The sequence below is a fragment of the Schistocerca gregaria genome, chromosome 1, assembly GCF_023897955.1.
Source record: "Schistocerca gregaria isolate iqSchGreg1 chromosome 1, iqSchGreg1.2, whole genome shotgun sequence".
In the NCBI taxonomy this organism is placed as follows: Eukaryota; Metazoa; Arthropoda; class Insecta; order Orthoptera; family Acrididae; genus Schistocerca; species Schistocerca gregaria.
In genome coordinates, this window is record NC_064920.1 from 753,313,555 (window position 1) to 753,339,707 (window position 26,153).

Consider the following 26,153-nt stretch of genomic DNA (forward strand, 5'->3'; position numbering starts at 1 on the left):
GCGCCTGCTACGTGCTGTCCTGATCAAACGCATGCCGTTAGCCAGGCTCCCATTGTACAGAAGCCACAAAGGCCTCACACTGCAATTAGGACTGGAATGCCACTGCTGGCTTAGTAAATGGTGAACTTCTGTGTGTGACTGACAGTCAAACACAGAAGCAACGATTCTGATGAGCGCTGTCAGGCACCCAACATTGTTACAGGCATCAACCGCTGTCGATGTTACGTGGACTCTTACTAAAATCCACGTACAGAATAATTTCTCGGGTGCGAAGTTTGACCAATTCCGTACCACGACGTGTGGAGACTCCAGTTATAGCACCTACGACATTGAAAGCATACTAACATTCTAGTACATCAGTTACGGCTCTTAGATTAAAATTGTGTATCGTGATGTACCTAATCTGAGCCATAAAATTCCTTTTAATCGCATGGGTCTCCTGCGTGTTGCACATGCCGTATAGTTAGTGTCTTATGGTGTGACTAGTTACATCCGACGTTAAAAAAGATCTGAGTTACGAATTCTCATTTGTTGGTTTTAGAAATTTTATGCCACTCTAGTACTACTACATCTACTTCAAGAATAAATGTATAGTTAAGTCACTACATCACAATCGGAATCATATCCACTCTAAATGTTTTCTACGTAGTTCACAGGCCTGATGCTCGCTGCTACTTCTTGAGCTAACAGAATTTTTTTCTTAATTGTCACGAAGTTAAGAAACTTCACCCCTCGTTCTTCATGCAGTAATTAACTCTTTGAATATTGACGTAACATTTATTGCTAATTTTCGATTGTCGACTTGTAGGAGGAAGTTAATTAGTGGGCGAGAAGAGAAAAACCTGCGTAATGGGAGTCATCAGAGAAGCCGAACTGCTGCTAATTTGGAAGCCTTTTGGAAATTAATTAAAGTCTATTGTGTGGAGAGCAACGAGTGCTTGGTTCCTCCCTGATGGAATTTCCATTTAACGAAAGTTTTACGATTGTTTACCCAGAATAGGTATGATAAGCGTTGACAGCAGAAGTATAGCAGCCTGTCTTGTAACTCATTTCACCTCATGTTCTTCCAATTAAAGGTCATTTCTGCTCCGTCGTTAGCAGACTGTCGTACTATGTGCTTCTTTATTATGAGACCTCCCCAGGGAAAATAAAGCTGCATCCTTTCCCTCTTGTGTAGCCGGAATTAAATTTGCATCTAGGTTAAGTTCGGAAATATTCCACCCCTTCTTCATTGTCGTTATGTCAATAACAGCATTGCGTTGCATATGCATCTGTTTCTGCAAAACCTGTAATTCAATTTGTCAGGGAAATGATCAAAAATTCGTCAACAAGGTTTGTAATGGCGGGGCAGCATGTCAGTTGTGCAAAGGCTGCCGGAGGGAATCACCCTGTGACGTGCTGGAAGACCGAACTAGAGTCAGGGTGCAGTAATTTAGGAAAATATAGGGCAGTACACGAACTGAGTCACGAGACATCGAAACGTGCATTTCTCATAGCGACTCCAGCCTTTCCTCCCATAACAACTGACATTAAGGCCTATTCGCTCAGATATGCCTCGTGTCAACAAACCGTAAATCGACCTGAATTCTCTTGCTCTTAACGCTGAGTATATGGCGGGCCTTGCGGCTCCCACATAACACTTACGACTGTCTGATTACGGCCCCTCTCCCGCAGTCTAATTAACACCCTTGTCCTCTCCTAACAACATACAGAACGCTAATCCCCTTCTTCCCACAACTTACAAAATGCTACTCCTCTAGTCTGCACAATTAGGTGCCTTCCTAAACCATGTGCTCCAAGTGGAGCTGCTTCAAAAGCACATTTCACCAACGGTGGCCCGTGAACCGCCTTTTTCGCCAATAGCATATTTTTTACTGCTTTGTCCTGCTACCTACAACAGATGGGCAGATCCTCTTCGACCAGTCTTCTCTCTGTCGAACCTGCGCACTTCAGTACGCGCCTCGACATCACAGTCAGCACGCCAAGTCAAAACACCGCTTTTCCATTCAAGTGGGAACGCCAGTGCATCTCGAAAAGGAGAATTGCTCGAATTTTTGTTACGGCTTGGCGACTGACGTCAGATTGCACCGACCCATTACGGTGACGGAAGTGAAAAAATGGTTTTCTTTCACAGGCGAAAACGTCTTCCTCCGAAAGGCTGATGGAAATTCTGACAAGGTCCTTCATCAACAAGATCAGAAATCCTAGTATAATGATACAAGAAGTGGTAAAGAAGGAGCGAGAGCAAAAGTGTAGGTTTGATAGACGGAGAGAAGAAGAGGGCAAGAACAGCGATAAGTTTAACGCTTCCAGTGAGCATCATAGAGCAGTTGTTAAATTATATTCTGCTATACTGACATTCAAATCTCCATCCCAATTTAGGTACAAAGTCCTTCCCCCTAACCTTAAGAGAATTCCAGGATACTTCCCTCGAGATGACCATGACCAAATACCAGCTCCATCCGTGCGAAACTTTTGTTAATCTCTCGTGACCTTGCCGTCCTTTCGAAGAAATACCCCTACAATGCTCTTCTTCGACTGTCCAGTAATTTCGGTAACTATGAAATCATAAAAGCATTATTGATTTTCTTCCTGGCAGATTAAACTGCATACCGGACTGGGACACTAACAAAGCTTTCTTTCTAGGGCATTGCTCTTACCGACTGCACTTTCTAGGAACGATTCACGACGTACCCTCACAGCTCAACATCTGCTAATACCTCTTTGCTACTTTCAAAAATTCGTACGCTCTCCCTCAATTCTTTGTGGGGAACTTTTGTTAAGTTTGGAGAGCACCAGAGATATACTGGAAGACGTGAAGCTGTGAGGGCGGAGTCGTGAATAAAACATGGTGAGTTCAGTCGCTAAGAACAATGTCCGCGAAATGCGAGGTTGCGGGTTCGAATTTGAGTCTGGCTCACAGTATCAATTTCATATGAAGTTTCAAATCAGCACTGTCTTCTCTACAGAGTGCAACATTCTTTCTGGATTACGAAGAGTATCAGCCTTTCTGCATGTGTTTTAAATTTCAGCGTTATAAAACAGGGAAACAGGGAACAAATTTCAAAATGAAAGGAAGAAAGTGGCTATGAAAGACTAGGTATCTTGTTAACATTAATATAGTGACCACTGAATGTAGGAGTCACGCGACTCCCTGCAGGTAAAAGCAACACTGGGAGAGGAAGGACCAGAATGTCCGTGTAGGCCTACCTGTTGTTTCCGGGACACCCTTCTGTCCGCAGCAGCACCTTGTTCTGGCGGCGTCCGGCGACGCAGCTGACCCCTGAGCGGTGCGGCAACCTGCGCGCCTGCTGGCATGCGGATGTTGCTGAATGTCGCAAGTGAGGCCCACCGTAGTTGGGTGCAGCGACTCTGTAAAATGAAAGCAATTCTCAGCGCTCTGACCATGGCTTGACTTCTGTATTACAGAAAAAGTAGCGGCATACATAATATCCAAGTACTACAAGGCAACGCATTTCATCATTATTCTATTTTATTCTCTCTTTGGTTAACAAGACATGGAGAACTGACAATGAAGTTTCGCGAGTGAAATCATCAGTTTAATCGTTTCTTTCAGTCACTACGCACTTGCACTATCCCTAAAACACAAGATATTAAAATTCCTAAATGGTGTCCTTGTGGACAGACAATGACGTGCAGAGACTGCTTCATAGTTATACATGTTTAAGGTGCCAGGACATGTGCACTTACGTTAGCCTACCAATATTAGTATTTATAATAAAGGGACTGGCCAGGGCATCAGATCATGACTCTGTTTAACTATGATAAATATGAGGCACTCTCGAGCAGTATTCCCTGCATGTCTGCATGATTGAGCCACTAACTTAAAGCGTTGGTGAAATTATCGGAAGTTCAGGACTGTGCAATGTAAAGTCTGCAGATGGCCGTAGCTCGCCGGGCCGACGTGGGCGGCAGGTAGCGCTCACCGGTAACGCGGGACAATACGGAGCTTTTGGGGATAGCCCGGCATCCGGAGCCACCTGTGCTGGTCAACACGTGGCGAAGACGGGAATTTCGTTTGCCTAGGGGCGTTATGACCTACTCGATCATTGGGTAGATCTCAGTGGAGGGGTTTCGGCGATGATAGAGCGTTCGACATTGGCCGAAACTGAGTATTCTTTCGCCGCGTTTACGTACGTGTGGCAGACGAGAGAATTGTGGAAGGACTTCGCCTTCAGCCATCGAGCGGGACGGACTTGGAGACGGCGTCTGGGCCATAGCCTTCGAAAGGAGATATACGGTCTGTATCGCAGCATTGCACCATCGCGTGTTCCGTGCAGAGTTCTGCGGTTAGAGCTCTTTGTGTGCTCAGAAGAGATTTTCACCAACACCTAACCACTTCCAAAAATTTTTCAGTTGTAGGCAATATCACATTAAAATGCCAATATTACGATCGATTTATTGACTTCATTGTAGCTAGCATTTACCCTGTCCCAGTAAGCTTTACATGTACTCTAGTCCCTGCACAGCTTGCCCAGACGGGAAAGAAAGAAGGTTTGCAGTCTTCTATGTCAGCGACGGACTGACAAGTTTGCACATGGGGTTGCACAATCGTTGTCCTGCATAGAATGTTTTTCGTTTTCTGCAACAAAAAAAAAAAAAAAAAAAAAAAAAAAAAACCGGTGATTTTGATATTAGCTGATTCCACCCTCTTGGTCATTTAGAAGCTACCTCTGTTACAGTGTGAAGAACTGTAGTCACATAATACCTTATCTTGCACATAATCAAACAATGGGAACTCCACTTAGGCACATCAATAATGTAGGAAAATACGTAATTTTATGAGGAGGGAGCTCCGTCTAATGATGTCCTTAATAAAGATTCCTTATGATCATGGTGGTAAAGAGCACAGTTCTGACAGATGTGAATTCAGCAAGCAAAATAAAAGTGCAACCCTTACGGAGGTTTCGTCGCTGTGCCAGCGTATGCCACCTTAAGACCTTTGTGTAGGTATACCTTATAAAAAATGAAAAGCGAGGAAATGAAATGAATCGCTAATGGTCATACTTAATTATTCCGAAAGATAATTGTTCGGAAGTGGGATACATCAGTGACCACACAAAAAGCATAATAAAGAAAGATATATCATCAGGAGTTCAATTGTGACTAAACTCAAAACTTCTACTGGTCAAAAATAAAACTCCTAAGTTACCGATTTTCTTTTTATTCTGGTTCTAAGCCGTTGTTGGCGAGCAGAAAAGCACGGTGACGTCCGACCGTTATAATATGATGTGTAATGCAACGAAATAATGTGCATTACACAAAGAAAAACAGTAATCGGACTTTGTAACAAGCAATTAGATTGCACGGTTCGAGTTATGATAAATCCGGATGTGCGTGCAATGAAGCGCCGACGGCCTTGTAATCGACATGGCACCAAACCAATCGTTTGCCAAAGTGATTAAAAAAGCTGAAACAGACACACGTTCTGAACACATCAAAAGTAAAAGGTACTTCTACAGGACTCCTATCAAATAAAAGTATAAATGAATTTATATATTAACATTATTACACGTAAAATGGTAATTAACAAAGAAATGATTCCTTACATTAAGGGGGGATGGAAGAAAAAAAATAAAAGGAAGAGGGTACATGTGCCTGAATTATTGTTTAAGTTGAAGCACGAAATTATACCAAGGATTTTAAACAGTGACAGAAATAAAAGATATGACTGAATCTTTGACTTATCACAATAGATTGAATTATTACAGTTAGTTTCACACTTAAAGCAGAACTACAAATGACGCAGTGAGCGTCTTGCAATCAATTTTGATCGTAAGTCGCAACGACGACGACGATGTCGAGACATTTCTTCTTTCCTCAAAGCAACTTCTCCAAATTGCTTCCCATACACTCCTGAAGTCCATGGTGGGTATTGGAGGACTGAGGCTATGCCATAGTCCTACGACGATTCGTGGTAGCTAGCCTTCCAACCTGTACTCTGATGTACGACCTTTCGCTGTTAAAAAAAGAAAGAAAAAAATTTCTACGTGGCAACTGGCGCGTTTAGTAATTAACATCCGAAACTACTATTCAAAGGTAATAAAAAAAATCATTGGAATAACAGGCACTCTTATGTTGTACCTTAGAATTCCCTCCCATGACAAATTGCTCAACTGCTACTACACGAAAAAGGCACTAGTAAAACACTCACGTCTTCAAACCGTGATGCAAAAGAAAAAGCCATCTGCAAGGTGGTCACAAACAGTCTGAAAAGCTTATAAGGGTGTTTCAGTATAGGCTGTCATAAGAATTAACTATTCAGAAAAAAAACAACATACGTGGCGCCGTTTCCAACTTCATTAGAATAGAAGTAAGCCAATCAGGCCTCCGCGCGCAAATTCAAGCGGCCCGCCATATACAGTTACTATCAGTTGCTCTCACAGCGTACATGATAGCTCACAAAACCGCTCAAACTTTAGATGAGGTTCGATTCTTACTAACGTATTTTTGTATCACTCTCCTTTTCGTTTCCAGAAAACCAAACGAAGAACATGTATTGCGACATCGTCTCTAGAGGGTAGTTTGAATTTGCGCGCTACAGCCTGATTGACTAACTTCAATGCTAATTATCTCGGATACGACGCAGCGTATCGAGTTTTCTTCTTAACAGTTATTTCTCAGCTCAGCTTACCCTGCATCACCCTTACAAGGTTTTCAGACAGTCTTCGACCACTCTGTATAACAATCTTTTACTGGGACAGGTCAGTTCCTACATCTTTGATTAATTCATACAGCAGTATGAAGGGCGTCAATCGGGAGAACAATACAAAGCAAAAATTGTAGGGTACGAGAAATACTGAAATAAAAAACCGGAAGTTGTTGTGAATAATAAATGTACAAACATCAGGTGTGAAGAGTTTAGACATGGAGTATGCTGTCACAGTAACCAGTTCCGAGAACGTAAACCGGGAAAGACCAAATAACGAAATTTCATTTATTATGAGTATACAACACATTAGGAAAAATACGTGATTAAGTTTCTAGATAATTTGGGAGTAGACAGGATACGAAATTCAGTATACAGGCCTGACACCACTGCCAGCAAGAATGGCTGGCCACTGAGTTGAACTCAACCTGTATGACAAACGTGGCTATGTGATTCCATGATGCTTCGACTCTACGGCAGATTTCAGACACCGTAGTGCCTGGTGACTGGTTTTGTGCTAGTGTCTAGGCAGACGATGACCAGATGTTTTCAGTGGCTGAGACATTTTGAAGTGTGACCTTTCCGTAAGTTATGCCGAAGTCACTTACTGACTCACAGGCGATCATTCATCGGCCGTCTCTGTACACAGGAGTGGTATACCTTTGCAAACAGAAAAAATCACGTATTTCTTGTAACAGCTCTGACTAGTGCTAGCCAATCGGAGCGCTGGGCGCGTATATTTCGGTTGGTCGCATCAAGAAATTTGAAGAACGAATCACTATTCTCCCATCTCTCGTCCTGAGCAGCACATGAAACAGAAGCGTTTAAGACTCCTGCCTTGAGTACTTGATACGTGCGCTTTAGACCAGCAATTTCAGCATAACGGTGAGATTGTAGTAAGGTGCGAACATTCACGTTGTATTTGCCTGTTTGGAAATCACCAGAATGTTAAAGTTATGTAAAGCTGGTGTTCTCTTCACTCTGAATTTTATATCTTCACTTGCACAGGATGAGGTTGTGCCTTTGTTCTCGTTTCCCATTGCACGAGAACACAAGGTGATCGGCAGACGTCTCAGAGGTAACCATCTGTAAATTAAGTCACTTACAAACAGAATCTCTAACTCGCAAGGCTTTTTCTGAACAGTTTCTAAGTTTATTTTTAAGTACTTTTGTGCCACGATGTTCGGAAGAAAAAAATGGTTCAAATGGCTCTGAGCACTATGGGACTCAACTGCTGTGGTCATCAGTCCCCTAGAACTTAGAACTACTTAAACCTAACTAACCTACGCACCTCACACACATCCATGCCCGAGGCAGGATTCGACCTGCGGCCGTAGCAGTCGCACGGCTCCGGACTGCGAGCCTAGAACCGCGAGACCACCGCGGCCGGCTGTTCGGAAGAGATGTTACGTGTTATTGAATGATTGTCTCTGTCGACAATAGGTGACCTTGTAATATTAGATTTATTTACGCATTAAAATAGACTTTTTTGGTTTCTTTTTGTTCATTATTAAATCTTTCCCTTGTTCACAGATTTTACGACGTATATCTTACTTCCACGTTTGAATATTTAATATTTGTTTCACACAAAACGTGCTCCATTCACTCACCTTGCTCAGTGGCTATGGAAGACGGCTTACAACACTTGCATTTATCTTCTTTAACAACGTTTCAGAAATACAGGTAAGGCATCGCTACTGTACTTATTCGAGCTATATCGCTGCAAAGACTAAGTCGTCATAAATTATTGCTTCTATCACACAAGCTCTCTATTTTCAGGTTATTATGTATTGCAGGCGATAATTCACACAACATCTGTGCTGCACATATCGAGGTTATAAGGTTCAATCGTAAGGCACTTTGAGGCTTTGCGTAAACTCAAATGGCTCTGAACACTATGGGACTTAACTTCTGAGGTCATCAGTCCCGTTGAACTTAGAACTACTTAAACCTAACTAATCTAAGGACATCACACACATCCATTCCCGAGGCAGGATTCGAAGCTGCGACCGTAGCGGTGGAGCGGTTCCAGACCGAAGTGCCTAGAACCGCTCGGTCACAATGGCCGGCTTTGCGTAAGCTTTGACGTCTTCGAACTTTAACTGTGAAGTCATATGACGTTATTAATATGTCATATTTAGTGTCCGGGGTTATATTTCAGGGCATAAACCTGATTCATAGTACTTTGTGCTCATATTTAAATTAAAAAGGCGTGAGCAAACTTACAGACTGTAGAAAGTGCTAGCTAGTCCAACTCCCTCTGTATTGAGGTAGGACTGTACAGGAAGGGCAACATGCGGCCTTGCGTTATTTCCTTGAAAGGTAACGTCACTGAGACATCGAAGATAAGTCACAACCACCGGCATTAACACGTCAGAAATGTAACGCCTGCAGTCATCGGCTGTGCGAACCAGAGCAGTCCGTTCTAAGTGTGCAGATGTATCCCGTAGCATCATGGCAGGTGCTGGCCGCCTAAGAATATGACGAATGAAATTGTGCAACGTTCATTCTCCTCATACCCTCTACACAGCCATACGACCATTGCAATTCTGCACACAAAAACGAGATCCGTCTGGAAAGACGACGTGGCGTTACTCCTGCGTGCAGTATCACTAGGTGCACCAATGTCGGCGCACAGCTCCTCTCTACTGCTGCGTCAATGGAACCCTCAAACGGTGGTCACGAACGCTGGTAGTCCGCAGTGACCCAAATGTCGTCGAGCTGTCCTTAGGGATGCTTGTCTTGCTACAGAGAAGCCCATTGCTGAATCAAGATACGTGACCTGGCTGTACGATGCTCTGCGGCCGAGCGAACAATGTGTTCGCCCTCCCGGGCGCTGGCGCATGGAGCTGTTTAGACCCAGCACGGCATTCAATATGTTCCCGCTGAACCCACAGAATTAATATTGGCTAGGCAGTCGCGGCATACCGGCCGGCGTGAGCAGCAGTATCGATAAATGATAAACCGTAGTCTCTATAGACCGTGAACCTCCCGTTGTTGAATCCAGACTGAGATGGTATGGATGTCTCCTTTTTACACGAGGCATAGCACGATATTCTCAGAAACAACCAACATTCAAATTCATTCTCTACATCAGAAACCCGATGCGTAATATTTCGTTAAATAAAGGATCTAGGTGACATTACTTCTACCTACAGGGTGGCGCACGAAATGTGTTACCAATTGTTTCTTTCACAATTTACGTCGCACATTAGATATCCCGCTGGGATCTCTACAGCAGTACCAGCAGAGCTTGGAAAAACAAATGAGTTACGAAATGACTAGTAATTCACGATACTGCCGCTAGGAGATTAGTAAGCAGCAATGGCTGACAATAGAAGACTGGCGACTCAGCATCGATAGGCAATTCTGTTACTTTTTCATGAAACGAAAAGCCTTGTTGTAACTCAGAGGCGTTTTCGACAACAGTTTAACACACGATGGGTCCCTTGCAAGAAGACCATCCACAGGTTGTATGATAAATCTGTACAGGAAGGAACAGCATTGGGAGCTAAGCGACCTCGGCCGAAGCCTGTTTGTTCGCCGGAGGATATTGAAGCGGTACGAGTTGCTGTACAGAGAAGTCCCGGGAAATCGTGTAGAAAGGCAGCAGTGCAACTGGTAATATCCAGACGCTCCGTTCAACGCATTCTTAAAAGCGACCTCCATATGTACCCATACAAGATGACCTGTGCACAGAAGCTCACTGAAGAACACAAGCCGCAGAGACTACTGTTTGCTCAGTGGGCGAAGGATAGGGAAGAAACTCTCAACAACGTTTGGTTTTCAGACGAGGAGCATTCTCATTTAGACGGTGTGGTTAACAAACAAAATATACGCTTTTGGGCCACTGAAAATCCACAAGTGCTTCATGAACGATAACATTATGCTCCGAGGATTACAACGTGGACAGCAATTTCCAGTCACGGACTTAATGGACCTTTTTTCTTTGAAGAAAGTGTGAACAGCGAGCGTTATTTGAGCATGCTTCGCAATAGCTTCATTCCACAGCTTCTTGCTACTGCCTTGCCCTTCAAAACGCTGCGGTTCATGCAAGATGGAGCAAGGCCACATACTGCAAACACTGTGTTGGAGTTTTTACACGAGCATTTCGACATGCGGATCATTTCACTCAGGTTTCCAGGGCGCTTCAATGACGGACAAAATTGGCCCCCCAATAGTACAGACCTCAATTCATGAGACTTTTTTCATTGGGGGTACGTAAAGGAAAAAATTTTCCCGAAACGTCCACGTGATTTAATGGAGCTCAGAAGACTTATTCTTCAAGCTTGCAGTGAAATTGCGGAAGGTATGTGCCGTAGGGTAATCACTAACTCCAGTGTTCGTTTGAAGAAAGTTAGGAAACAAATTGGTGGACATATTGAGCATGTGCTGAGTTAGAACAAATCTCCATGGACGGCTCTTCATTGTAGTATATGTTCCTTTCAGATTGTATTGACAAAGTTTCTATTCAAAAGCAAAATGGTAACACATTTCGTGCGCCACCCTGTACTTTGAGTTAGCGTGCTGAAATGTTAATGTTTTGCTTATGGAAGCATGCTGTGCACATCATGACATTTGACATTCGTTACATGCCGTCTTCAAGGTGCTGCAGTGCTGTTTGCAGGCAGTCTAATTAAATGCAGCATATAACGCCAGGGACAGGATGACAGGACAAGTGTTATGATTTCAAGGAATAACTACAGTGTTACTGGAGGGAGTTTTACAAGGTAGAAACTGTAGGAGAAGGCATAGATTGAAATAAGTCCCACAAATAATTGGCGAAAAATGGCTTCTTCCATACTTTCTTGAAAATAAAGGGGCGTTTTAAAAGAATAATCTTGTTAAAACAATTTTATTCAAATGATGAATCAAGTTTTGGAGGAGCATTACATAGGTACTCGCTGAAGTAGCACACCTCTGACATCCTGTCAGTTGTCACCAGTCCTGCTCAAAGATCGTGAGTTGAGCGAGGGCCAGCGGTCACGGAACGAGACCGCAGCACCTGCGCAGCTCGCACAGAGCGCGTTTGTTTGGAGCTGCCAGTCAGCATGCATGTGTACGCGATCAACGAGCGGCGTAAACACGTCCGCCTAACGACAATCCCAGGTAACCATGCCGCGCTTCTTTGCTGATACCAAGTGCCCACCGTTTGGATGTAGTGTCAATAGATGCTGTTTTACGCCTCCCGCTAAGACTCTCCAGTGCAGTACCTTTTTTTGAAAGTGACTTACGTTAAAACTCACCTAGACGGAAACAGGCACATGATGACGCAACGTAATGGCCTGTCTATCAATTTCACGGACTCGTCAGAAATCTAACGCTCTTGCTGCTGGAAGATCTCTAACAACTGTAAGTCGTGTTTCCTCAGATGTATTGTTAGTACATTTTGTGTTCTGTATCCAGACATCCGTCACACTCGTGACGTGAAGCTCGTGTTGACACATGAAGTGCACGCAATATTCTTAAAGTGGCAGAACTGAGAAGTGTGTACTGCTAAATTTTGGTTGGTTGGTTGGCTGATTTGGGGGAGGTAACCGAACAGTGAGGTCATCGGTCCCTTCCGATTAGGTAAGGATGGGGAAGGGACTAGGCCGTGCCCTGTTAAAGGAACCATCCCGGCATTTGCCTGAAGAGACGTAGGGAAAAAAACCTAAATCAGGATTATATTAGAACAAATAAGCCCTCGGTCACAAATATTAAGTCAAAATTGACCAGGTTTCGACGCTACTATGAGCGTCGCCTTCAGAATTAAACTAACTGTTCTAAAAAATATTAGGTATATAAAACATTAATAAAATTAAAGTTTGTAGTGATTAATGCATTATATACCTAATATGTTTTAGAACAGTTAGCTTAATTCTGAAGACGACGCTCATAGTAGCGTCGAAACCTGGTCAATTTTGACTTATATTTGTGACCGAGGGCTTATTTGTTCTAATATAATTCTGACACGGTAACTGAACCTTATAAGCTATGTTCAAAGTTTTACGTTTCTAAATCAGGATGAATAGATGTGGATTTGAACCGTCGTCCCCCGATACGCGTCCAGTGTGCTAACAACTGCGCCACCTCACTCGGTTTAAATTTCACACAGATGTGTTTAATTATTAATGTTCTACCTTTTTCCTTCGAATTTTGTACACCCTCTACAAACCTGCAAGAAAACGTTGTCTCTCCTCAGTCACTGTATTGTCACGTAATTGTGGTCTCTTAACCCGAGTCTTTTGTTATGCCCAGGTTAACATATTCAATCGTGATGAGTTCATTGCAATTATTGTCTTTGAATAAAAGTGTCATTTTTGTTCGTCTCATTGCTAATTTCTTTCAGTTGCCTTCTATACTGTACAGTGTCATACTACAACAGTTCTTTCTAGGCACGCTCCAAGTTTCATCAAGCTCTCTTACTTGGTTGTGGCACATCATACGAAAGCTACTTTCTTCGTTACGTTTTACACATAGGTCTATTGTGATGCATTGACGCACATTTTATAAACGAAGTAAACGACAAAACATTTAACAGTAATCAGTATGTGACAACACTTGGAAACGACCTCATTTGACATACCACAACTGCGGTATTGTTCCCCAGACAAATTCACAAAATCGATCTCAATAACAGGGGTAGAAAATTATAAATTTTGGAACACAGAAAAAATGACAGGCGGTGTTCTATTTATATCCGGTCAGGGTTGGCCTCTTCATTTTCAGTCAATGGTACGTACATCACAAGGTCCGAACTCAACACACGAAAATTCAGGTCAAGCGCAGGCCTGCCGTCGGAGCTGCAATGTACTAAACGGCTTAAAGTGGTTGGTAGTATACCGTATCAAGCTAATTATTACATGACACATAACTACCAACTTGCGGCAATGTTGATTGCCATGTTTCTCTATTGCTCCAAATACACTGAAGAGCAAAATATGGAACACCTGGTTAATATCGGTTGAGATCTCTTCTGAACAGCAAATTGCAACTCATCCCAGATATGCTCAATAACGTTGATGTCTGGGGAGTTTGGCGGCCAGCGGAAGTGTTTAAACGCAGAAGAGTGTTCCTGGAGAGTAGGGTGTCGCATTGTCCTGTTTGAATTGTCCAAGTCCGTCGGAAGGTGCAATGGACATGAACGGACGCAGATGATCAGACAGGATGCATACATATCAGAGTCGTATCTAGGCGTTTCAGGGGTCCCATATCACTCAAGCTGCACACGCCCCACACCATTACAGAGCCTCCACACTTTGAACAGTCCCCTGCTGGCATGCAGGGTCCATGGTTTCATGAGGTTGTCTCCATATCAGCACATGTCCATCCACTCGATACAATTTTAAAAGAGACTCGTCCGACCAGGTAACATGTTCCCAGTTATCAACAGTCCATTGTCGGTGTTCACTGGCGTAAAGCATCGTGCCGTCAATCATCAAGGGTACACGAGTGGGCCTTCAGCTCCGAAAGCTCATATCGACGATGTTTCGTTGAGTGGTTCGCACGCTGACACTTTTTGATGACCCAGAATTGAAATCTGCAGCAATTTGCGGAAGTGATGCACTTCTGTCACGCTGAACAATTCTCTTCAGTCGTTGTTGGTCCCGATCTTGCAAGCTCTTTTTCCGGCTGCAGCGATGTCGGAGATTTGATTCACTGAACACTCTGAGGTGCTGTGTCCCACCTCTCGTGCGCCGAGTGTAACACCACACTCAAACTCACTTAAATCTTGATAACCTGCCATTGTAGCAGCAGTGACCAATCTAATAACTGCGCCAGGAACCTGTATTACATAGGCGTTGCCGACTGCAGCGTGCATTCTGACTGTTTACATATCTCTGTATTTGAAGCCGCATCCCTACTCCAGTTTTTTTGGCACTTCAGTGTAGTTCCACTCCTTTTTATGGATTTACGATCTGGTAATTTAGCGGGTAAAATGAAGTGTAGTAGGCTGCCTGATGGTTCATCAGAACATGCATGTATATGTGCAAATGTGTGAAAAAGTTTGTCGTGATCTTGGAAGACGAGAATATTCATAACATTCTTGTCACGAAGATGTAGATGAAATGGCAAGACTCGGTTACGTAGAAGTTAGAAAAAAAAAAAACATTCCAGTTCATGTTCGCAGTAGCCTGAATGGATGGGTTCAAGTCATAGTACGGGATACACCCCCAAAACATCACAGAAACACCTCCGTCCTGAACTACACACTCCAAACAATGAAAGTTGAACGCTTCATTGGGTCGTCGATGTAATCGACACTTGGCATCATTTGAAAAGACACAAAGTGGCGATTATTCGAGCATAGTACACTCCTACACTCAGATTCTGTGCTGACTGGTACTCTGAATACAAGCAGCGTTATGTGCTAATGTGGGCAACGGCCTTTTGTGAAGTACCCGCCTGGATACGTCCTTTGCATGAGTCCGCTTTCGCAGTGCTCGCTCAGTTACTTTTTGAGACGGTCCTGCATTCACTAACAGCAGCAATTCCTGTAGTTTTTCAAACCGATTATCACTGGCAAGCCGTGATGTCTCCGGTCCCTGCCGGTTACGATCTTTATACGACCACCGTTATTACGCAGTGTTACATGGTTGCGAGTTATACGCCATTCTCTATAATAACATTGCACAGTCCGCGTTCATATACAAACAAGTCATCCAGTTTCATTCAGGGTGTGGTCGTGGGAACACCCTAACACTACATTTCCTTTCTGACATTCAGTCACGTCTCCATGTCAACTCTTCTTACTGCGCTGATAATAGGACTGTTGATATTTTTAAAAATATTGGTAATCCGATATATCGATGTTCAAAAAATGTCTTTATCGTGCCTCGATATATCTAGAAGAAGCGTATACATATCGATACACCGGTGAAAAAAATGTAGATGTGCCGGCCTATAAAAATATTGCCTAAACATTGTAAACACGCTGCCGGTGTTAGAGCTGTATACGTAAGTATTGATTTATTATTAGATATTCTGTATATCAACAAGCTAGCAGCCTGCCTATCCCAAGAATTTAAAGGAAACCGACGCACCCTGACGCTTGGCAGTAACCACTTTGATAACAGTGGTAACGTCATGTAAGTGGCACAATGACAGGTGTCCATTGGATCCGTCATACGGTTTCGTTACATATCAGATTTGTACTAGTATAGAAAACTTTATGACGACTTCCCTGCTTTTTTCATTTCTGTCAACGCTAGCAACCTAGCAGTTGTAGTGTCAAAATAGCGTGCTGAAGTTAGCCGCCCACAGCAAAGACCAATCTTGTCATTTACATATTTGTTCATCATTTTCAGCAGCTGTTTTTGAAAAACGCCGATGTGAAGAAACAGCACTCTAGTTGCGTTAAAAATTGTTACTCCTGTTACACCACTACCCCCTTCCTCTACCCCCCCCCCCCCCCGCCCCCTGTGCAATCGGACTTGTTCTTTGTGCCACCTGTACTTGCTTCACACAGCCAAAGAGAAAGATTGGACGGTATGCAAGTTCAGAAAGTAGTAAGACTCCTTCATACAATGAAAGTAAAATTACGTTCTACTACAATTTCAAAACAACAAGTGTTTACAGATAAGTGCGAAAAAATATAACATGAAACAAAAATGTCAGCAAGCGATACTGGCATTTCAAAATCGATGTGTCGAAGTATATAATGTCGCCGATAAAGATTTTTTTAAATAAATATCCGTATATCGATATTTTACTAACTGTCCTAGCTGATACCTTACAATGACTGGTATATTCGCACGACTTCACTCCCTTGAGTTAGTTCGGCACCGAAGGGAGACATGACCGCCTGGCACCGGTTCTACCGTCCCTACAGCACTCCGAAGCAACCATTGTGTTAAAGGAGTGACCACCATGTTGCTGATGAGTTTTTTTAAGTAACTTCTTACAACAGATTCGTTATGAGTACCGTGAACGTAGCTTAGAGAAACTAATCGCAGGGCCGCATAGTGTTAAAAACAATTAATTATTTCTTCTAAACTTTGATATTTTCATTATGGAACATAATATCCTGTGACGACCCGAGTCCCGGTTACTTTTCAGAGTCAAACCACTGTGAGCGCTTCGTTGCGCACCGGGGAACAACGGGCGACTTGCTTGTGTCTGGAGAAGTGAAAGATCCAACAGACAACGAGCTACCTCTCAAAGTCATCTCGAAATTCCAAAGAAATATGTCTAACTTGGGCGCCTCGGATCTTAATTCGATGATGTAGTACCTCACGTTTGTCAGCCTGGTTCTCTCTCTGAGTAGAGATCATCTGATTCCGTTCATAGTCTCACTGAAAAGTAATTTTATATGTGCAGTAAACTACCGTGAGAGAAGGGATTATCATTTCGCATACGTCTGTATGCAGCGCAATCGGATGTTAAGCCAGACGGCTGTCAGATCGCCTACGTTCTGACGACGCAGCTGCGAAAAACCGCCTGAGAACGGTCGCCAGAAAGACGCGCCAGGACGCGGGCAGGGCTCAGCGCCGCAGCGAGGCGATCTAAGATTAATCGCGTTTATTCCCTCCGCTTCGAAACGCCATCCATTCAAGCCAAACAACAGGCACAAACGCCAGACGTGCGGATAAATTAGTTTGCTTTTTGAACCCGACTGGCATGTAAACGAATTTGTCTCCGTGTTTTAGAAAAATGGCACCGCCAGGAAAAGAATTTCTATGGGCGTAAAGATAAATTGCAGTGTTCCCGAGGACATGTTTATCCACACACAAGATTCATGAACACTGAAACAGGGGAGGCGCAGCCATTGACTAGCTTCTAGAGATGAAAGTGAGGAGCTTATGGCAACCAAACGGTTCTTTGACAGGGATCACAACAAGTAAGAAGTCACATAATGTGTATAGTCATACTAACGAATTTCTTAAAAAAATATTGTTGATTTACGTTACTATTGCCCCAAAAGCGAGTCATGCGATTTTCGATGTAGTTAGGAGACTGTGTTCTTGGAAGGCCATGTGTTCAGGACACAGATTAATTTCCTTTCAATTTAAGGTGTTAACGCTCATAAGTGACGGAACAGAAACGCTAGAAAGTAACTAATTCCCATTCTAGATCTGAAGACATTATTCGAATGAAAAAGTATCGCGTGATGCTCATCTAGTGCTATTCTGCCCTTCTCTCACTAGGCAATAATAAAATTCAATAAAAGCGGCGGAAAGCTCCAACTGGTGTGTTTTGTGGATTTGTACTTGCTTATCGAATAACGCTCGTCATTTCCAAGTTAACAATTTTGCAATTTCTGTACTTTTACAGTATCTGTTCAGTACCATTCAATGTCCTTCACACATGTGACTCCGAAGGCTTTTCCGGCGTAATAATTGATAATATTCTTCTCGGGTGCGCAGCCGGATCATAACGTCATCTTGACACAATATTTCAGCGGTCCAGCTGGCCGCCATCTTCAGGTGAGAGTAGGTACACGATCTCGCCGGAACTGACTTCTTAGCGCAAGCACTGGGACACAGTGTTCATCGAAAACCTACGCACACGGACCGTTACATGCATCTTTCTAGCTGTCATACATCGGTACAACGTAAGGGGGTCCCGCGGACGTTGTCGAGAAAAGCTTATGCCATTTCAGACGCAGAAAGTTTGACACAAGAAGTGGACCATCTCAAGGTTGTGTTCAAGCAGAATGGCTATAGAGATAAACTGATCTGTCGTGCTTTCCAGTTTGGATCTTCCCCTGAACCACCAGAAAAAAACCTGCAAATCGGTGGCTTTTCCACCTTTTGCTGGGAGCGTTTCCTCAAAAATAGGAAGAATTCTAAAAATGTATCATATCTAAAGTATTTTTGGTCCACCAGCCACGATTATAGCGCTTCTTGGCTCAGTTAAGGATGACTTGGGTCTGAGGAAGCCCGGTGTGTACAAGATCCCTTGCCACTGTGGGAAGGCTTATATTCGTCAGACAATCCGAACCTTTCAGGACCGATGTGTTGAGCACAGACGGCACACACGGTTGTTTCACCCTGAGAAATCTGCAGTGGCGAAGCACTGTCTCATCGAGGGACATAGAACGTTGTATGACGAGACACAAATGGTTGCCCCTGTATCTCGCTATTGGGACTGTGTTTTAAAAGAATCCATAGAGATTCGATTATCTGAAAATGTTATTAATAGAGACAAGGGTTACCTTTTAAGCAAGACTTGGAACCCTGTTTTATCAGACATTAAAAAACAACGGTCTCTGTTTCGATCGTCGGAATAGTGTTTAATTTTTGATAGCGATATCGCCTGTTTCCGCCACTGGGGTGCCGTATGTTTACTTGCGCGAGAGGGCAGTTACAGCACCTTCTCGCGCACGCGTTGTGGGCCTCCTGCGGCCTATATAAGGGCCGCCGCTTGCGCTGAGAAGTCAAAACAATGGTTCACGTGGCTCTGAGCACTATGGGACTTAACATCTATGGTCATCAGTCCCCTAGAACTTAGAACTACTTAAACCTAACTAACCTAAGGACGTTCCTCAACACCCAGCCATCACGAGGCAGAGAAAATCCCTGATCCCGCTGAGAAGTCAGTTCCGGGAGATCGTGTACCAGCACTCTCACCTGAAGATGGCGGCCAGATGGACCGCTGAAATATTGTGTCAAGATGTTACGATCCGGCTGCACACTCGAGAAGAATATTATCCTTCACACATGCATACATGTCTCCCTCTCATACACGTGTGAAGGAGATGTCATAGTACTATACAGGCACAGAGATTGGAAAATTCTATTAGGCTACATGCCAAGACAGCCCAATATGACGATAATAATAATATCCCTCGCTGTACGGGTATCACAGAAGGTGTGTACTGAGGAATATCGACACGGCGACATATGGAGGTTTGGATCGGTCCGGGAGGCACACACGCACAGCTGAAGTGGTTAAGGCGATCTCTCGCGTCAAGCGGGAAATCGTGCTCGAGTCCTGGCCCAGCACAAATTTTCATGTGGCACTAAAAATTTTACAGTTGATGTCTAATCATATTCGCAATTCGCGAATACATCTCTTCTTCCTTTATTCCTTCTTCGTTTCGGTCATCTAAGGAGCACGCACCAATTTCAATGCTTCCTTCTTTGTTGTTCTTTCGTTTTTCCTCAAGTATTCTTTCATCTTTTCACTATGTAACCTTTTTCTCCCCTCGGACCATTTTGACCCTGTCTTCTTCTCCTTCCTGCCTTGGAATACTTCCATTTTTAACACTTTCCTTTTGAAAATCTCTCATTCTGGAGCATCTTTTTAACTTATACTGTTTCTTCCCTAACTTCTTGTATCCAGGCTATTGTTAACATCTTCTCCCAAAGAAATTTGTTTGGTTAACTTGTATGTGTGTACAAAAATAGTAGTCGCCTCTTTCGTAGTGCTCCTTTTATGTTGTCTATGCTGCGATGAACTTCTTCACTGCTTCTTAATTTCCATACCTCTGTATTTTTTGGTAGGCCAAGTATTTTTCAAACGATTTTTCTTTCTAGAACTTCAAGTCTGAGTAATTTGTAGTTCAGTTCTAAACATTCATTTGCATATAAAGACATTCTGGTTTTACTACTGTGTTAGTGCTGTATCTTCAAATTTTTAGACAGGCACCTTTTGTTGTAGACATTCCTAGTTATACAGCGAATTTTTCTAAGTCATTTTCTTGGATAATTTCTCCCAAGAATTTAAATTTATTTACCCTTTTTATCTGGCCAATATCTGTTGCTAGGTATTCCGGAGCATTTTTTATATTTGTCGTAAATTTCGTTTTTTCTACACATTCTTAAACCTGCTTTGTTGGCTATTTCTTCTAAGAGTTTTATTTGTATTCCAGCATTTGTTAGGTTTTCAGAAAGAATGGCAAACTCGTCGGGCAAAGGCTAAACAGTGAATTTTAATACTTTTGTTTTTAGTTCCCAGTCTGATTGGTGATATCTTCTGTTCTTTTAGTTTTTGTTTCCATTCTCTCACTATTTTCTCTAGTACGAAGTTAAAGAGGAGTTGAGACAGGCCATCACCTTGCCTTATACCTGTTTTTATGTTGAATGCCTTCCATACTTCACCCCAAAACTTTACTTCTGATTTGGTGTCTGTGAGCGTTTCACAAATAAGGTATGCTAACTTAGATTTGATGCCAAATTCTCTGATCACCCCTTATCTAGTTTTTCCCCATCGACCGAGTCAAATGCCTTTTTAAACCTGGAGTTTTCTCTGGAGTTTGTAAGTCTGTGACGAACTATGGACTTCATGTTAAAAATCTGTACTGAATAAAATCTGTCCTTTCTAAATCCACTTTGATATTCTCCCAAATGGCTATCAAGTGTTGCTTTTACCTCGTTTAGAAGTACTGTTTCAAGTATTTTATAACCCACTGGCAACAAAGATATACCTCTGTAGTCATTTACGTTTTGCTTATCGCCTTTCTTGTGCAAGCGATGGATGAGAGCCACTTTCCAGTCTTCTGGTATCTTTTCAGTTTCCCATATTTCTTCAAACATGAGCTGAAGGTAAGTTACAATTTTTGGTTGAAACCATTTAATAAGTTCAGTTGTAATAGTCGTCTCCACTGGTTGTGTTGGTTTTCCGGGTACTTATTTTTTTATTTCTTCAGCTAGTGGTGGTGGATCTGCTTCTACATTTTCATGGAGATCTGGAAATTCTGGCTTACAGTTTGGTTCTTCACAGTTCAATAATTTTTCAAAATACTTTCTTAGTATTTCACAATTCTGGATGTTACTTAATCCTACTTTACTATTTTCATCTGTGAAGCAAATACTTCGACATTGGTAGTCCTTTAGATAACTTTTAAACATCTGATTGAAATCTCTTCTATTGCTAACGTGTTTGGTATTTACTATTCCACTGTCAACAAAATTTAATTCACCACATGCTTCGTAACGTATGTTCAGTATCAGTTATTAAGTGAGCATTGCAAAATTATATTACAAGCATCAGTGCGTCATTTTTGACTGAGATGCGAGAAAGCAAAAAAAAAGAAGTTTCAATTTCACGATACCACGTCGATGGTTCCTTCACTAAATATCGAACACTAAAAAAAAAGTGAGGTACCACAAGGCTTCCTGGATGCCAGCTGCAGGTGTACGAGTACTTACTCGTGCTTTCTAGAGAGCAGAAAGATATAACTGTAAGTTCAGTAATGGAAAATATTCCGGTGTTGTTACATTTTGAGTGACATGGTGTCGAAAATTAGATCAGAATTATAAAATCACACAACTTCTGATATTATATAATTTATACCCAAGATAAATTGAAAACTGAACCACCATCTTGAAAAATAAGCACCGCCGTTCTAACCGCAGACGGGCGATTGGAATCCGAGTGACTGCCGGGTCACCCACCAGCCACTGGCTTCGTGAGAATGCAGTATGGATGAACGTGGGTTGAGCGCACCTATCTCTTGGCAGTTGTCGGGTAAGCCCACCCAGTGTCCCTACTTCTCAAGTTATTTCCTTAAAATGAGGATCATGAGGCTGAGGGCGCCCAGTACCAGTCCTCCTATGAAGGAAAAATTCCTGGCAGTACAGGGAAATCGAACCCAGGTCCTCCGCGTGGCGGCCATCTACACAACTCAGCTAAGGGGAAGGTCTCAGCACCATATGCAGTCGTCAATTAATTTTGTACTGAATTGTGAAATGAGAAGCAGCTCCAGGTTAGTTCTTAAGTGATATTACTTCAAAATTTGTTTAAATTGCGATAGAAATAAAATATTACCTGACAAGTATTTATGGTCAACAGCTCATCTCTTTATTTACTATGTAAACTTGACGTTAGTCGTGTAAGTTCAACCTATGTGTATTGCTAGCAGTACTACTATCTTTGATGTCATAACGTATGAGTACTGTACTCTTTACTTATCGCTGGCTTCCGGAACTGTCGGTACCGAGCGCGTCTTTTCTATGATGGAGCACATTCTTACCGTATTATGACAACAATATCCCAGCGCTAATGGTCATGCGACGTCTTGGCGTGAGCAGGGTTACAAGGTATCAAGATTTTTCGCATTCTTCTCTTTAGAATAGTACCGAGTGTAGTTTCCTGTCGACTGGCGATTAAATTTGACGAATTAAAGAATTTGTTTGGAGGCTTAATGATGACTACTTTTCATTCTTTTTTGAATCGTCAGGCTTCTGACTCATTTGATTTGACGCGTCCTGTCACGAATTCCTCTCCAGTGCCAACTTCTTCATCTCAGATTATCACTTGCAAACTACGTCCTCAGATATATGTGGGATGTATACCAATCTCTGTCTTTCTCTCCTGTTTTAACCCTCTACAGCTCCCTCTAGTACAACAGAAGTTATTCCGAGATGTCTTAACAGATGTCCTACCATCCTGTCTCTTCATCTTGTATTTTTCATACATTCATTTCCTCGACAATTCTGGGGAGAACCTCCTAATTCCTTACCTTATCAGTTCTCTTAATTTTCAATCTTCTTCTGTAGCACCACATCTCAGATGCTTCAATTCCCTGCTGTTCCGGTTTCCCACAGTTCATGTTTCACTTCCATACAATTCTGTGCTCTAAACGTACATTCTCATAAATATGTTTCTCAAATTAAGGCCCATGTTTGAGATTATTAGACTTCTCTTGGCCAGGAATGTCCTTTTTGCCAGTTCTGGTCTGCTTTTTATGTCATCCTTTCTCCGTCTGTCATTGGTTATTTTGCTGCCTGGGTAGCAGAATTCCTTAACTTCATTTACTTTGTGACCATCGATCCTGATGTTAATGTTCTCGCTGTTCTCCCCTCTGCTACTTCTCATTACTTTCGTCTTTCTCCGATTTACTCTCAATCCATATTCTGTACTCAGACTGTTCATTTCATCCAACAGGTCAAGTAATTGTTTCTCACGTTCACTGAGTATAGCATTGTCATCAGCGAACCTTAGCATTGATGTTCTTTCACCTTGAATTTTAATTCCACTCTTGAACCTTACTTTTATTTCCTTGAGTGCTTCTTCGATGTATGGATTGAACTGTAAGGACTAAATACCACGTACAACTCTTACACCCTTTCTAATCTGAGAACTTCGTTCTTGGTCTTCCATTCTTGTTGTTCCCTCTTGGCTCTTGTACATATTGTGTATTGCCCGTATTTCCCTATAACTTTCCTCTATTTTTGTCCGAATTTCGAACATCTTGCATCATTTACATTGTCGAATGCTTCTCCCATGCCGGCAAATCATATGAAGTTATCTCGATTTTTCATTAATCTTGCTTTATTATAAACCGTAACGTCAGAACCGCCTCTCTGGCGCCTTTACTTTTTATAAATCCAACCTGGTCGTCATCTAACACACTCAATTTTCTTTTCCATTCTTCTGTACATTGTTCTCTTCAGCCACCTTCATGTATGACTTGTTAAGCTAACTGTACGGTAATTCTCGCACTTGTCAGTACTTCGTAAGTGTGTGGCTGATGTTTTTCCTAAAGTCAGATGGTGTATCGCCAGGCTCATATATTCTGCACCACTGTGAATAGTCGTTTTGTTGTCACTTCCCTCAGTGAATTTAGAAGTTCTGATGGAATTTTATGCCTTATTCGATTTTTTTAAGTCTTCCATTGCTGTTTTAAATTGTGATTCTAATACTGGATCCCCGATCTCTTCCCTACTGTCACCAGACAAATCCTTCCCCTCATTAGGCCTTCGATGTACTCTTTCCACCTATCCGCTCTCTTCTCTCCTTTTAACAGAGGAATTCACATTGCATTCTTAATGTTAACGCCTTCGCTTTAAATTTCATCGTAGGTCTTTCGGACAATCATTTCTTTTTTCGATTTCTTCACATTTTTCATGCAGCCGTTTGGTCTTAGCTTCCCTGCACTTCCGATTTGTTTCATTCCTAAGTGACTTGTGTTTCTGTATTCCTGAATTCCCCTGAAAATTTTTGTAGTTTCTTCTTTCATCGATCAACTGAAGTATTTCTTCAGTTACAAATGGTTTCTTCGCAGTCAAGTTCGTTGTACCTATGTTTTCCTTTACAACTTCTGGGATCTCCCTTTTTAGATATGTCCATTCCTCTTCAACTGTACTTGCCACTGAGATATTCCTTATTGCTGTATCTATAATCTTAGAGAACTTCAAGTGTGTCTCGTCATTTCTTAGTACTTCCGTATCCCATTTCTTTGCGCTCTGATTCTTCCTGACTAACCTCTTAAACTTCAGCCTACTCTTCATCACTGCAAAATTGTGATCTGAGTCTATATCCACTCCTGGATACGCCTTACAACCCAACACCTGATTTCTGAACCTCTACCTGACCATAATGTAATTTGATGCAATCTTCCCGAATCTCCCTGCGTTTTCTAACTATACTTCCTCCTGAATGAGAGTTTCGCTCTGCAGCGGAGAGCTTCTTTGAAGTTTGGGAGGTAGGAGACGAGGTTCTGGCAGAAGTGAAGCTGTGAGGAGGGGTGTGAGTCGTGCTTGGGTGCCTCAGATGGTAGAGCGAAGTTCCCGAATTCGAGTCTCGGTCCGGCACACAGTTTTAATCTGTGAGGAAGTTTTATACCTCCTCCTCTTGTGATCCTTGAACAAGGTACTCGCTATTACAAGGTGAAATTTATTGGAGAATTCAATTAGTCTTTCTCCTCTCTCATTCGTAGTACGAAGCCCATATTCTCCTGTAACCTTTTCTTCCACTCCTTCACCTACCACCGCATTCGAATCCATAATAACTATTCTATTTTGATCTCCCTTTACGTGCTAAATTACCCGTTTAATATCCTCGTACAGTTTCTCTGTCTCTTCTTCAGCTTGCGACGTCGGCAGGTATACCTGAGTTATCGTTGTCAGTGTTGGTTTGCTGTTTATTCTAATGAGAACAATCCTGTCACCAAACAGTTCACAACTCTCTGCCTTACCTTCCTATTCACAACGAATTCTACTCCCGCTATACAATTTTCTGGTGGTGGCGATATTACCCTATACTCATCTGATCAGAAATTCTTGTTTTCTTTTTACTTCAAGCCATTGATCCACCTACATCTATATTGAGCCTTAGCAGTTCGCTTTTCCTATTTTCTAGCTTCTCTACCACTTTCATTTACTTGAACACAAATAGAACGAATGTGAAAATTTCCTCTTGGGACATCATTGTTAATCATGCGGGCTAAACACACGATAATTTCCCTGTCGTTCTCTTGCGCGATGTTGCACAATTACATGCAGAAGCACGCGACCTGGAAATGTCGTGTCTCAAAAATGAAATTTTGATACCCTCAAAAGGAACAGCAGAGATTAAATAATTTTGTATAAGTCGTTAATGCAGCAGGGAAGGAGAAATAGCTATTAGTAGCTGCTCACGTATCAATTCACTCATCAATGACAACCGTTGATCATATAAGAGTCTTAATAAATTGATGAAAGAAAGCACTATGAATTCACAGAACCAAATGCTGTGCTGTCATCAAACATGTTATTGCACCATGCTTACTGGATGCTTTATTGTGTGGCATTGATAATGAACCCTTCTCATTAACTACTGCAGACAGCACCGA